This window comes from Bos grunniens, chromosome X, assembly GCF_055505025.1.
Source record: "Bos grunniens cultivar Pamir isolate PY7600 chromosome X, Bosgru_T2T1.0, whole genome shotgun sequence".
In the NCBI taxonomy this organism is placed as follows: Eukaryota; Metazoa; Chordata; class Mammalia; order Artiodactyla; family Bovidae; genus Bos; species Bos grunniens.
This window is the reverse complement of record NC_141194.1, coordinates 33,853,917-33,866,726: the sequence shown is the minus strand read 5'-3', so window position 1 is coordinate 33,866,726 and position 12,810 is coordinate 33,853,917.

The window sequence follows — 12,810 nt, the reverse complement described above, 5'->3', positions numbered from 1 at the left end:
GAACTATACAAAAAAGGTCTTAATGACCCAGATAACCACGATGGTGAGATCACTCACCTAGAGCCAGACATCCTGAAGTATGAAGTCAAGTGAGCCTTGGGAAGCATTTCTACAAACAAACCTAGTGAAAGTGATGGAATTCTAGTTGAGCTATTTCAAATCCTGATGCTGTGAAGGTGTTGCACTCTATATATATGTCAGCAAATTTGGAAAACTCAGCAGTGACCACTGGACTAGAAAAGGTCAGTCTTCATTCCAATCCCAAAGAAGAACAATGTCAAAGAATGTTCAGACTACCATAGTATTATGCTCATTTCACATACTAACAAAATAATGCTCAAAATCCTTCAAGCTAGGCTTTAGCAGTACGTGAATCAGGATCTTCCAGATGTACAAGCTGGATTTAGAAAAGGCAGAGGAACCTGAGATAAAATTGCCAACATCCATTTGATCGTAGAAAAAGCAAGGGAATTCCAGAAAAACATGTACTTCTGCTTCCTTGACTATGCTAAAATCTTTGACTGTGTGGATCACAATAAACTGTGGAAAATTCATAAACAGATGGGAGTACCAGACCACCTGACCTGTCTCCTGAGAAACCTGTATGCATGTCAAGAATCAACAGTCAGAATCAGAGGTGGACCAACTGACTAGTTCAAAAATGGGAAAGGAGTACAACAAGGCTGTATACTGTCACCCGCTTATTTAACTTACATGCAGAGTACATCATGTGAAATGCCAGATAGGATGATCACAAGCTGGAATCAAGATTCCCAGGAGAAACATCAATAACCTCAGATATGCAGATCATACCACTCTAATGGCAGAAAATGAAGAGGAACTGAAGAGCCTCTTGATGAGGGTGAAAGAGGAGAGTGAAAAAGCTGGCTTAAAACTCAACATACAAAAAACTAAGATCATGGCATCTGGTCTCATCACTTCATGACAAATAGATGGGGAAAATGTCAAAACAGTGTCAGATTTCATTTTCTTGGGCTCCAAAATCACTGTGGATGGTGACTGTAGCCATGGAATTAAAAGACACTTGCTCCTTGGAAGGAACACTATGTCAAACCTAGACAGCTTATTAAAAAGCAGAGGCATCACTTTCCTGGCAAATGTCTATATAGTCTATGCTATGGGTATTTCCTATGGATACGCTATGGGTAGTAATGTAGGGATGTGAGAGTTAGACCATAGAGAAGGCTGAGCGCTTAAGAATTGAAATTTTCGAATGGTGGTGCTGGAGAAAACTCTTGAGAGTTCCCTGGACTGCAACGAAATCAAACCAGTCAATCCTAAAGGAAATCAACCCGGAGTAGTCATTAGAAGGATTTATGCTAAAGCTTAAGCTCCAATAATCTGGCACCTGATGTGACAAGCTGACTCACTGGAAAAGACCCTGATGCTGGGAAATACTGAAGGCAAAAGAAGAGTGTAGCAGGGCATAAGATGGTTGGATAGCATCACTGACTCAATGGACATAAATCTGAGCAAACTCTGAGAAAAAGTGAAGGACAGGAATGCCTGGTGTGGTGCAGGCCATGAGATCACTAAGAGTTGGACATGACTCAGCAACTGAAAAAAGACATCAACAAATCAGCAACTCACCAAAAAGATCTTCAGTTACTCCCCATTTCCTAAAATCCACATCTGTCATTTAGGGCTCTCCATATCCTAGTTTTTACTTCTTTTTCTAGAACCATTTCTGCCACTCTTCAGCCAAATGCTTTCTTCTCCCTAACTAGCTATTTGTTCTCTTTTCCATGTCATTGTTTACACTGCTCCCTTGGCTAAAATCTCTCCTTTCACATTCATACACACATTCATCAATTCTTTTAGTGAGTACCTAACTACCACATGCAAGATGCTGGGTCTTCCTTTCTATTTTTTTTTTTTTTTTGGCCATGCCATATGGCATCCCTGACTTGGGATCAAACCCTTGCCCCCAGTCTCCTGTATTGTGAGCACAGAGTGTTAATCACTAGACCACCAGGGAAGTCTAGTTTTTGATCCTAGAAACGTGATGGTGAAGAAAACAATGTTCCTACAGTAAGGGACTTACATTCTAATGATAAGACAGGATTTAAGTAAGTGAACATATAATAAAATGTCAGGTATGAAAAATAAAAATAAGGGGATAGAAGTTACTCCCTATAATCAAGCACTCAGGGAACTCTGCCCTGAAGGGAATAACATTTGAACAATCATCTGAATCACATGCTATATTGGGATCTATATAATAGTAGGTACAAAGATCCTTGACAAAAGCATACATGAGGTATTAGAGGAAAAGCAAGGAAACCAGTGTGGCTGATGCACCTTGAGTGAGGGTTTTCCAAAAAGAAGGTAGGAAACAAGGTCAGAGCAACCAGAAGTCAATTTCTTAAGGCTATGGACCATGGTAAAGATACGCCTCTTATTCTTAGTGTGATGGAAAAGTGTTTGGAGGAGAGCAGAGGAATGATGCAATTTTATTCATTTTTCAGAAAGATCACTCTGCAGGCATATCGGGACTGTGATGGTGGTGGGAAGAATGAACATAGGAGACAAGTTAGGAGACTATGGGACAAGTCTAAGTAAGAGATGACTGTGGCTTAAAATAGGGAAACTTGGATAGAGGTAGTAAGAAATGAGTAAATTAAAGAATAATTTCAAAAACAGAGCCAAAGAAGTTGGCTGAGAATTGGATATGGGAAATAAAAGAATGAGAGGAAACCTGGGTAAGTCCTAGGTTTGGGCCCTCAGCAACAGGGTGCATTATGACATGTGCCTTCTTCCAAGAAACACTGGAAGAGATCTGGATGAAGAATCAAAAGGTTTTGGACCTGCTAATTTTGAAACGGTCATTAGACTGTAAAGTAGAAATGTCTAATAATCCTTTAACTATGAGTCTGGAGTTCAAAGGAGAGCTCAAAGCTGGAGACTTCCATTTGAATCATCAGGTTTTATTGTGTCATCTGGAGTCACTGAACAGGATAAAAGCACTCCATTCAGTAATTCTCAACCTGCTCACACATTCGACTCACTGAAGGAATTTAAAATAAAATATTAATATCTCCCCATCCCTGGTGGCTCAGATGGTAAAGCATCTGCCTACAATGTGGTAGACCCAGGTTTAATCTCTGGGTCAGGAAGATCCCCTGGAGAAGGAAATACCAACCCACTCCAGTACTCTTGCCTGAAAAATCCCATGGATGGAGGAGCCTGGTAGACTACAGTCCATTGGGGTCACAAAGGGTCAGATACGACTAACAGATTTCACTTTCTTTCTTAGGAGCTTCCCTCATGGCTCAGATGGTAAAAAGCATCTGCTTGCAGTGTGGGAGACCCGGGTTCGATCCCTGGGTCAGGAAGACCCTCTGGAGAAGGAAAATGCAACCCACTCCAGTACTCTTGCCCAGAAAAACTCCATGGATGGAGGAGCCTCATGGGCTACAGTCCATGGGATCACAAAGACTTGGACACAACTGAGGGACTTCACATTTACTTTCATCTCCCCATCCCCAGACCAATTGAATATGAATCCTGGGGTGGGGGGCACAGGATAACAGTGAACTTTAAAATGTCTTCTAAGGTGCAACCAGGTTTAAGAACCACTGACCTATTGAAATGGTGCAGAGAGGTCTGTGTACTCAGCTCTGGGGAACATCAAAATTTAGAGACTTGTAAAAGGTTTTCCCAGGTGGCTCAGTGGTAAGGAATTCACATGCCAATGCAAGAGACATAGGAGATGTGGGTTTGATCCCTGGGTTGGGAAGATCCCCTGGAGGAGGAGATGGCAACCCATTCCAGTATTCTTGCCTGGAAAATCCCATGGACAGAGGAGCCTGATGGGCTACAGTCCATGGGGTCACAAAGAATCAGATATGACTGAGCACAAGCATGAAAAAGCAGGTTATAACAAAGAAAGCTAGAAAACAAGTGGCCACCAAGGCAAGGGAAAATCAGGACAGTAGTGCAGTGTCCCATAATCCAAGAAAAAAAGCTTTTCAAGAAAGACAGATGAACTTGGTCAGGTGAGGAATGACAGCTGACCCCTGGATTTGATAATATGGAGGCAGCTATAACAAATGGGTTTAGATAACACGTAGGGACTAAAGAGTTGGATACAACTTGAGTGACTGAACTGAACTGAGGGACTAAAGACTGACACCATGCATCCAAGAGAGTAGAAGATGAAGTAAAGAGAGCACGTAGTAACAGCAACTCTTCGTCTTATCCATCTATCAGGTGCTTTGCCCATTTTCAAGGCCCAGAAACCTCTTCTAATTTCACCAGACTATCTGGCAATAAAGAGAGCAATAGAAAGCAATCTCTCTATTGCTTAATTTCCACTTGTCCTTTTCTGTGAGATACCAATTTGAACTCCCATTATTTATGCTTTTTGTGGAGAAGGATCACATTTAATTAATCGTTCTATACTCCATGATGAAGGAGTAATAGGTTCTCAGTAATTGGTGGCTCAAAATTAAGGAAAGAAAAAAGCTTTGAAATATGCTGAAAAAGCAACGAGTGTTACTGAAGTACCAAGTGAGCAGAGTTCTAATGTCACATACCAGAAAGGGAAGATGCTGAGATGCACTCAGCTGTGAAGTAAATGTGAAGTATTGGGAGATAAAGAAGGCAGAAGTAATCAAAGAGCTGGAAAAACAGTTTCCTTAATTATCTCTAATGCTATCTTCATTATTGAGCACTATGTAGCACTAAACGGCAGTTATGTGACAAGCCACTGACCCATGCACAGATGACAACAAACTATGCATCCTCCTCTTACCCATACACAGCTGCCAGGCCTCACCTGAACCACCAGCTCTGCCTATAAAAAGGTAATGAGCCAGAAAATGCTGAAGCTGTAGTTAAGGAGCTGCAAGGTCATAATTTTTGTTTGTTTGCATTTATTTTTTAATAATATAAATTTTACAACACAAAAAAAGTTTGTAAAATCTACCTAAGTTAGTTAGTGAAAAATAGCAACACAGAGGACCCGGTGATCATTAATAAGTGCATATCTAATCACGAAAACATGATAGGTATTAGATTTTCATTGGCTCTGAATGTCAAGGAAGTGCTTACTATTTACAGAATTTTCTCTTTTAGTGAACTTCAGTCTACATCCATTCATTATACCCAATAACAATTTTCAGTTTAAACTTTTTGTAAATTAAATGTCTCAAATATGTGAACTGTACACAATAAAAACCCATTGCTAGGTTTTGCTTTCTAAGTCTTACAGGTCTTCATTGTCTCTTTTGAAGCCCCAAGGCACTAAGTCCCCCAAAGACCTTGAATACAATCTCCTCAGCTGTCATCTTTGATCTTTCTTCCCCCCAAACCAACAATCTTCCCCAAAAGTGATGAATAACCCCCAACATGTGGAACAAATGTGATTTCCTTCATCTTCCTTTTAAAAGATAATATACAAGCAACTCCTACAGCTCAACTCCAGAAAAATAAATGACTCAATCAAAAAATGGGCCAAAGAACTAAATAGACATTTCTCCAAAGAAGACATACAGATGGCTAACAAACACATGAAAAGATGCTCAACATCACTCATCAGAGAAATGCAAATCAAAACCACTATAAGGTACCATTTCACGCCAGTCAGAATGGCTGCAATCCAAAAGTCTACAAGCAATAAATGCTGGAGAGGGTGTGGAGAAAAGGGAACCCTCTTACACTGTTGGTGGGAATGCAAACTAGGACAGCCACTATGGAGAACAGTGTGGAGATTCCTTAAAAAACTGGAAATAGATCTGCCTTATGATCCAGCAATCCCACTGCTGGGCATACACACTGAGGAAACCAGAAGGGAAAGAGACACGTGTACCCCAGTGTTCATCGCAGCACTGTTTATAATAGCCAGGACATGGAAGCAACCTAGATGTCCATCAGCAGATGAATGGATAAGCAAGCCGTGGTACATATACACAATGGAGTATTACTCAGCCATTAAAAAGAATACATTTGAATCAGTTCTAATGAGGTGGATGAAACTGGAACCTATTATACAGAGTGAAGTAAGCCAGAAAGAAAAACACCAATACAGTATAATAACGCATATATATGGAATTTAGAAAGATGGTAACAATAACCCTGTGTACAAGACAGCAAAAGAGACACTGATGTATAGATCAGTCTTATGGACTCTGTGGGAGAGGGAGAGGGTGGGGAGATTTGGGAGAATGGCATTGAAACATGTATAATATCATGTATGAAACGAGTCGCCAGTCCAGGTTTGATGCACGATACTGGATGCTTGGGGCTGGTGCACTGGGACGGCCCAGAGGGAGGGTATGGGGAGGGAGGAGGGAGGAGGGCTCAGGATGGGGAGCACGGGTATACCTGTGGCAGATTCATTTCAATATTTGGCAAAATTAATACAATATTGTAAAGTTTAAAAATAAAATAAAATTTTTTTAAAAAGTGGATAATTATAGGTTCTAAAACTAAAAAAAAAAAAAAAAAGATAATATACGTGAAAACTGAGCCAGAAAAGGAATCCTTTTTTATCCCTCTGTGGAAAAAAATCAAGAATGCATTTCTTATGAATGAGTTTCACACTCACACACAAAAAGTAACTGCTAACTAAAACTAGAAATGAAATTAGAATTGTCTTTCTCTAAAGCAAGATAAATATACACTACTTATTTCAACATATGTTTATTTGGAAGAATATGTTAAATCTGGTTAATGATTTAATTAAAGGGCTGTGTTTTCCAAATCAGAGCCACAAATTTGCCTTCTGGTATTTATCAGAATGTAGATAAAATTATATATCGCACAGCACAGTGTTTACTATATCTAGTGAGGAATAAAGGGGAAATTATTACTAATTAGAAATAGCTTTCAATGCTTAGACACATATCTATTATAGAGAGTATGGCTATTCCTAACAACAGAAAACACCCACAAAGCAAATAGAGAGATTATTTTTAAAGCTTTTTTTTTCCTGGTAAACCTTCTCATAAAAAGAAAATCTTAGGCTTCTGTGAAAAACAATATAAATCACTGCCTCACAAAGATTTTAAATTTTTTCTGCTTTTATTAAATCCGTGTTTTTCTCATAATATGAAAAAATCACTAGTATATGTTGGAAAGCACTTGCTTCCTATCTAGTCTGGACTCAAAATCAATTGAGGAATCCCCCTAAAGCAAACTTGAAAGGTGGTGTTCATACAGCACCTTCTTGAACCTTCTCAGCAACATGACATTCATTACTCTATTAGGCAGTCTAATCCATTTTTTAAAATCTCTTAATTGTTAGAACATTCCAAAACAAATATCAATATCATGAACCTGAGTTACAATTAAGGAAGATGGCACAGATGGCATTGACCTTCATCTCTTAATATGCTCCTCACTGTAAGGAAATAGCCTTAAATCCTTTGCTGTTAAGGAAGGTCTGGGGACACCAAGATTCCTTTTAACGAGTCCTGAACCCAAAACTGCTGCTTGGTTGGCTGGTTTTTAATAACGTGATAGAAGGATAATTTATTAGAACCAATTCCATGAAACTCATATAAAATGACCATTTTCTGAATGACCACCTGAAGACAAATGTACAACAGGCACCTCTGAGAAGGCACACAAGTAAGTTACTGATAGCAAGTCAGAAACTGGAGGGGGAAGGAACATTAATTTTTGAGTAAAAAAAAGGAAAGGGTGGGTGGAGAATGGAGTCCTGGACAAAGGAGAACAGCCACTGCTCCTTGCTCATTTCAGGGGTTGAACAACAGTGTGGAGCACACATGGTGGGGAGAGGGGGGCGCTGCAAGACAACGCTATGACCAGCACCTTCTGTATATTGACACAGCCGGCTGGCAAGTTGCAGGGTAGGAGCCACGTAGGACTGCCATTCACATAGGTAAACATCAGTTTTCACGAGGGTGTGCAAGCACACAGAGCCTATGGGCTCTCCTCCACGTCATCTAAATATAAACCAGAAGCACACATCTCCCACTACAAGTGGGAGGAGAGGCGTGGCCAGACACCTGTTGGCTCTGGTCCCAGATTCAATGACTTCTCCCCAGCAGTGGGTCTTGACCCACAATCCACACTTGCACAGATACAGTCTTGGCCAGGACGTCTACCCAGCTGATTTGTTTCACTGTCTAGTTCACCACTGCACCCAATCCTTAGCTTAGATTCACAATATATGTATGTGTGTGTGTGTTTGTGTATACATATTAATATATAGATTAGATATGCATGTGTATATATACTGAATTAACAAGAATATTTATTATATGTGGAGGCTTTATTTTACTTCAGACAAAGTAAAATGGCAACTGAATATTACATTTATATCTGCAATTTAAAATTGTTCCAAGGCATGTACAAATGGGACCAAGTATTTTCCAAAGGTCTTTTAAAGGTGATTGCTAAATCTTCTAGATTCCAAAGAATAAAACAATAAGATGTTAAAGCAGAAACTATGGGAAAATCCAAGCTTATGGAAGAATAAAGTTTTAATTTCTGACTTTAGTAAATTAAACATTGGTGTTAAAAAAATTAATGTCCTCTCCCTGCTCTGATTTTGTTTTGGGAAGAGAGACTTATACCATTACTTTCCTACATCATTGGGAGCATTATTCTTCCTGATATGTAAAGGGAAGGCTCTATGCACCCTACTTTATGCAATGTTGTCTGTCCAGTGTCTAGAAATGACTGTCCATAAATTTCAGCCAAAAATTCATAGGCAAATCAGGTTTACAGTGCTATCTCAGAGTTTGTATATAGGTATGAAGTTATATTATGCTAGACCATACATCTAGTAAGCTGGTATCTTTATTACTATCTGGTAAAACAAAGCAAACTAAGACAAATTGTTTTCTCTATAAGAGCTCTAAGATTTTCGAAAGAATACAACTGATGTTCCCTGAAATCTTTACTCTTGGCTAAAAGATCAAAAAAGACTGTTCCCTTTCCTTACATCATTGCTTTGGGTTTCTTTCCCTGGGCTACACCTCAAATGAATTCAGAAAATACTGAACTAAGCATCTTCTGTTCAGTAATACAGTGGGACTCTCCCCTCCTGTGACACTATTTAAAGGCAGCTAAGATGGCAGTGTATGGGCTATGACATTAAGCATTGCCAGATGTTTCGTGGTTTATATGCTGAGTCATCCCTGCAACTCATGTAAAAATTCTAAATAGAAATGTACTCATATTAACTGAGCTGCAGTTCTAATAGGTCACAGTTCCAATGTGCCTTTAGAGGTCTTTATTTTCATGCCACATCACTAACAATCATGGCAAGTGACTGCCTGATTTATGTTCTGGGTCTGAGAAAATATTTCTGCTTTCTCTCAATGATCAGTGATGATTTCTTATCTTATAACTTCTAAAGTTATTTTTCTATTTCCCCTTATACACAGGACCTTGGCTAGGATCTACTTTTATATGAGTCAATGCTAATTTTCTAAATATGTTACTTTTTAGTCCTTAAAAGATGCCTTTAAAAGACTCTTAGGACAAATGTCCTTGGAAAAAAATAGACATTTATTCTTTAAAACAATTTCTTTAGCTTATTCAAAGTGAAAACATACGTGCCAAAGTTAGTGATTTTTTTTGGTTGCATATTACATTAATATCCAATTGGCTGGAAAAGTAATAAGCCTCCTTAAAATTATACACCTTAGCTATATTAACTATAAATCTGATAGTTTCAAAATGATACCTGAAAAATTTTTAGAAAGTCCTTGATAAAGTTATTTATCAATAAACTACTAAAAATACTGATAGAAGTATGCTTTATCTTATCTCCTAACTACTTCACCTCTCTTCTACAAAGCAAGATGGTGGTTGTCTTATCTCTATCAAAAGAGTACAGAGTATAGACATTATATGATTTTAATATACAACAAAGTAGTCTGAGTAACTTTTTTAGATAAAAATATTTTCAAATGTTTATGTAAGTGTACTCAGTTCAAAATATGAGATTCATTTTCCTACAAGGTCAATTAAATATGCAATTAAAAGTTACGCCCACATGTCTTCCTCCCATAGCTGTCAGAGTAAACTCTCTAGGGTCATCATGTCTCCACTGATTTGTACATCGTACAGAATCATTCATGCGAACTGTATTCCAAATGGCTTTAAAATATTAAAAGTTCCATTTTATAATTTCTTCTGCTCAGTAATCAGTGTGGTGAATCTCCTTCATCTTGATAAAGGTCACAAAGTTGTTTTATTCTTCAAAGGGCCTGATTTTGTGGGTTGTAGCAAGAAGATGGAGGAAAAGGAAGAACAGGTCATAAAAAAAAGAAACAGTGTAATCAGCACCAGCAAAGAGACAGGACGATATTTAGGAAAAACTATACAATTTTTCCCTCACTCTGAATATTTCTTTCCACTCTTTGACTACAACTTAATCAGATGTCTATTGTGCATGACTCAGCAGAAATGGACAGGGGCGGGGGCAGGGAGATGACAGAAATAAACAAATTTTGTCTATATAACTTCAAACATCTAGGTTCAGGGGAACACAAATAATTTTTATTCAGAGTCAATATATTAGGAGAAGTTATGACCACATCAAAAAAAGTTTAATAGTTTCTCTCCTACCTTGTCACCTCCACAAAGTGAAAAAATGCCATGATTTGGGGGAGATCTGTAATAGAGGAAGTGTGAAAAGTGGAAAAGGACTGACTGTAAGGGATTAGAAATTAGCAAGAAAGGACCCAATCTGGAATGACCAATAGACAGGGCTACCAATCTAAGGGGTAGTTTCATTATCTTACTGTTGGTAAATGGTAAAGATTTAAAACAAACTCTGGTGTTGGATGAGTCAGTCCTAAATAAAACCTTCGATTCTAAGTTTAATCAGACAAAATTTAGTAGAACTATAAGGATTAATTGAAAGTGGAACAAGGTAACACACGTATCTCAGAAACCATCAATTCAAAGAACTGGGAAAGGGATGTGCATAACTCAACACCAACCTTAAGCTAACACATCTATTATATGTGTGCAGAGATGAGGTAAATAAAATTTATTTTCAAGCAGTCACAGAAATCAACACAAACACGAATTAAAGCAAAAATAAAATTTCAAATTTCCACAAAACTACCACACAAGAATCACAAACAAAATACAGTAAAATAATATTAGAAAAATTAGTGTCAAAAAGATAATGCATACAGAACACTACAACAAATGTCTCAAGAAATAAATGCACAATTTTGAGTAATTTTAGGTAAAAGCGGAATTCAAAATGGAAATTGCCAAATTTTTATTTTTTAAGAAAAAAAAATAATAATGAACCACACTACTACTACATTTCAAACCTAAGTGTTTCAGCTGAAGCGGTAATAAAAAAAAGATGTCTAGCTTCAGCTGCATTTACTAGGACACTAGAAGCCCTGAAAATAAATGACCTGAGAAAAAGAATAAGAAAATAAAACACTCTAAATAGAAGAAATTATTAAGCTAAATGAGAAAAAAGAAATAAAACCATAAATTCAATTAAAAGATAAGTGATTTTTTACAAGAATAATAAAAAAAGACTAAACTTTGTTTAGACGAGAAGCCAGGTGTAAACAAACAACATCAATAATGAAAATGGGTAACTATTAAGTAATCTATTTTTTAAGAATAGAGGGTTCCCTGGTGGCTAAAATACTAAAGAATCTGTTTGCAATGCAGGAGATCCAGGTTCGATCTCTGGGTCGGGAAGATCCCCTAGAGAATGGAGTGGATACCCACTCCAGTATTCTTGCCTGGAGAATTCCAGAGACAGAGGAGCCTGGCTGACTACACTTCATGGGGCTGCAAAGAATTGGACACTACTGAGCAAATAACACTTTCACTTCACATTTATTAAAGATTAATTACCATAAGATCCAACAATCCTACTTCTGAGTATATGTCCAGAAGAAACAAAAGCAGTGTCTCAAAGAAATTTCTGCACTCACATGTTTACTGCAACACTACTCACAACAGCCAAGATATGGAAACATCCTAAATGTCAGTTCATAGATGAATAAAGAAAACGTGATATGGAATGAAATACTATTGAACCATATAAAAGAAAAAAGTCCTGCCACCTATAACAATATGGATGAGCCTAGAATACCTTACGCTAAGTGAAACAAGACAGATACAGAAAGACAAATGCTATAAACATTCCCTTATATGAGGAATCTCAAAAAAGTTAAACTTATAGAAATAGACAGTAAAATGGTGGTTGCCAGGGACTAGATAGTGGGAGAAGTTAGTCAAAGGGTCAAACTGTAAGTTATAAGATGAAAAAGATCTTGGGATCCCAAGTACTACATTGTGACTTACTTAATATTATAGCATTATATACCTGAAATTTGCTAACAGAAGATCTTAAGCACTTAAGAACTTAAGCACTCTTTTCTTTGGACACATAAGCTGTAAAGAATAAAATGAAATATTACTTGCAAAGGATCTGAATATCTATATAACCAATTCAAGAAAATTAACCAACAATTAGAACTAAAGCAACAATTCAAAAGTGTTTAAATACAAGCCTAAAGTTCAAGTGAAGAAAGGTCTCACGGTGTAGCAGTTTTGGTGTTCCTTTGCCTGCGTTTATTTTTTTCTTTTAGCGTCAGAACCTTACACTAGAGAGATGCCTTAAGAGACTGGGGAATGTGCTTTCTCCTTGCTGGACATAGTAGGATGCATAAAAGAAAAACTCTGAAAGTAGCCTTTGTAATGGAATCAACAACCAGAAGTTGAACTTCATACATCCAGTATCCACATGGGAGAGAACATCAATTAGCAGGTATGTGGGAAGTCTTCAGGAGCTACTTTATACTTTCTAACTTCCTAGCA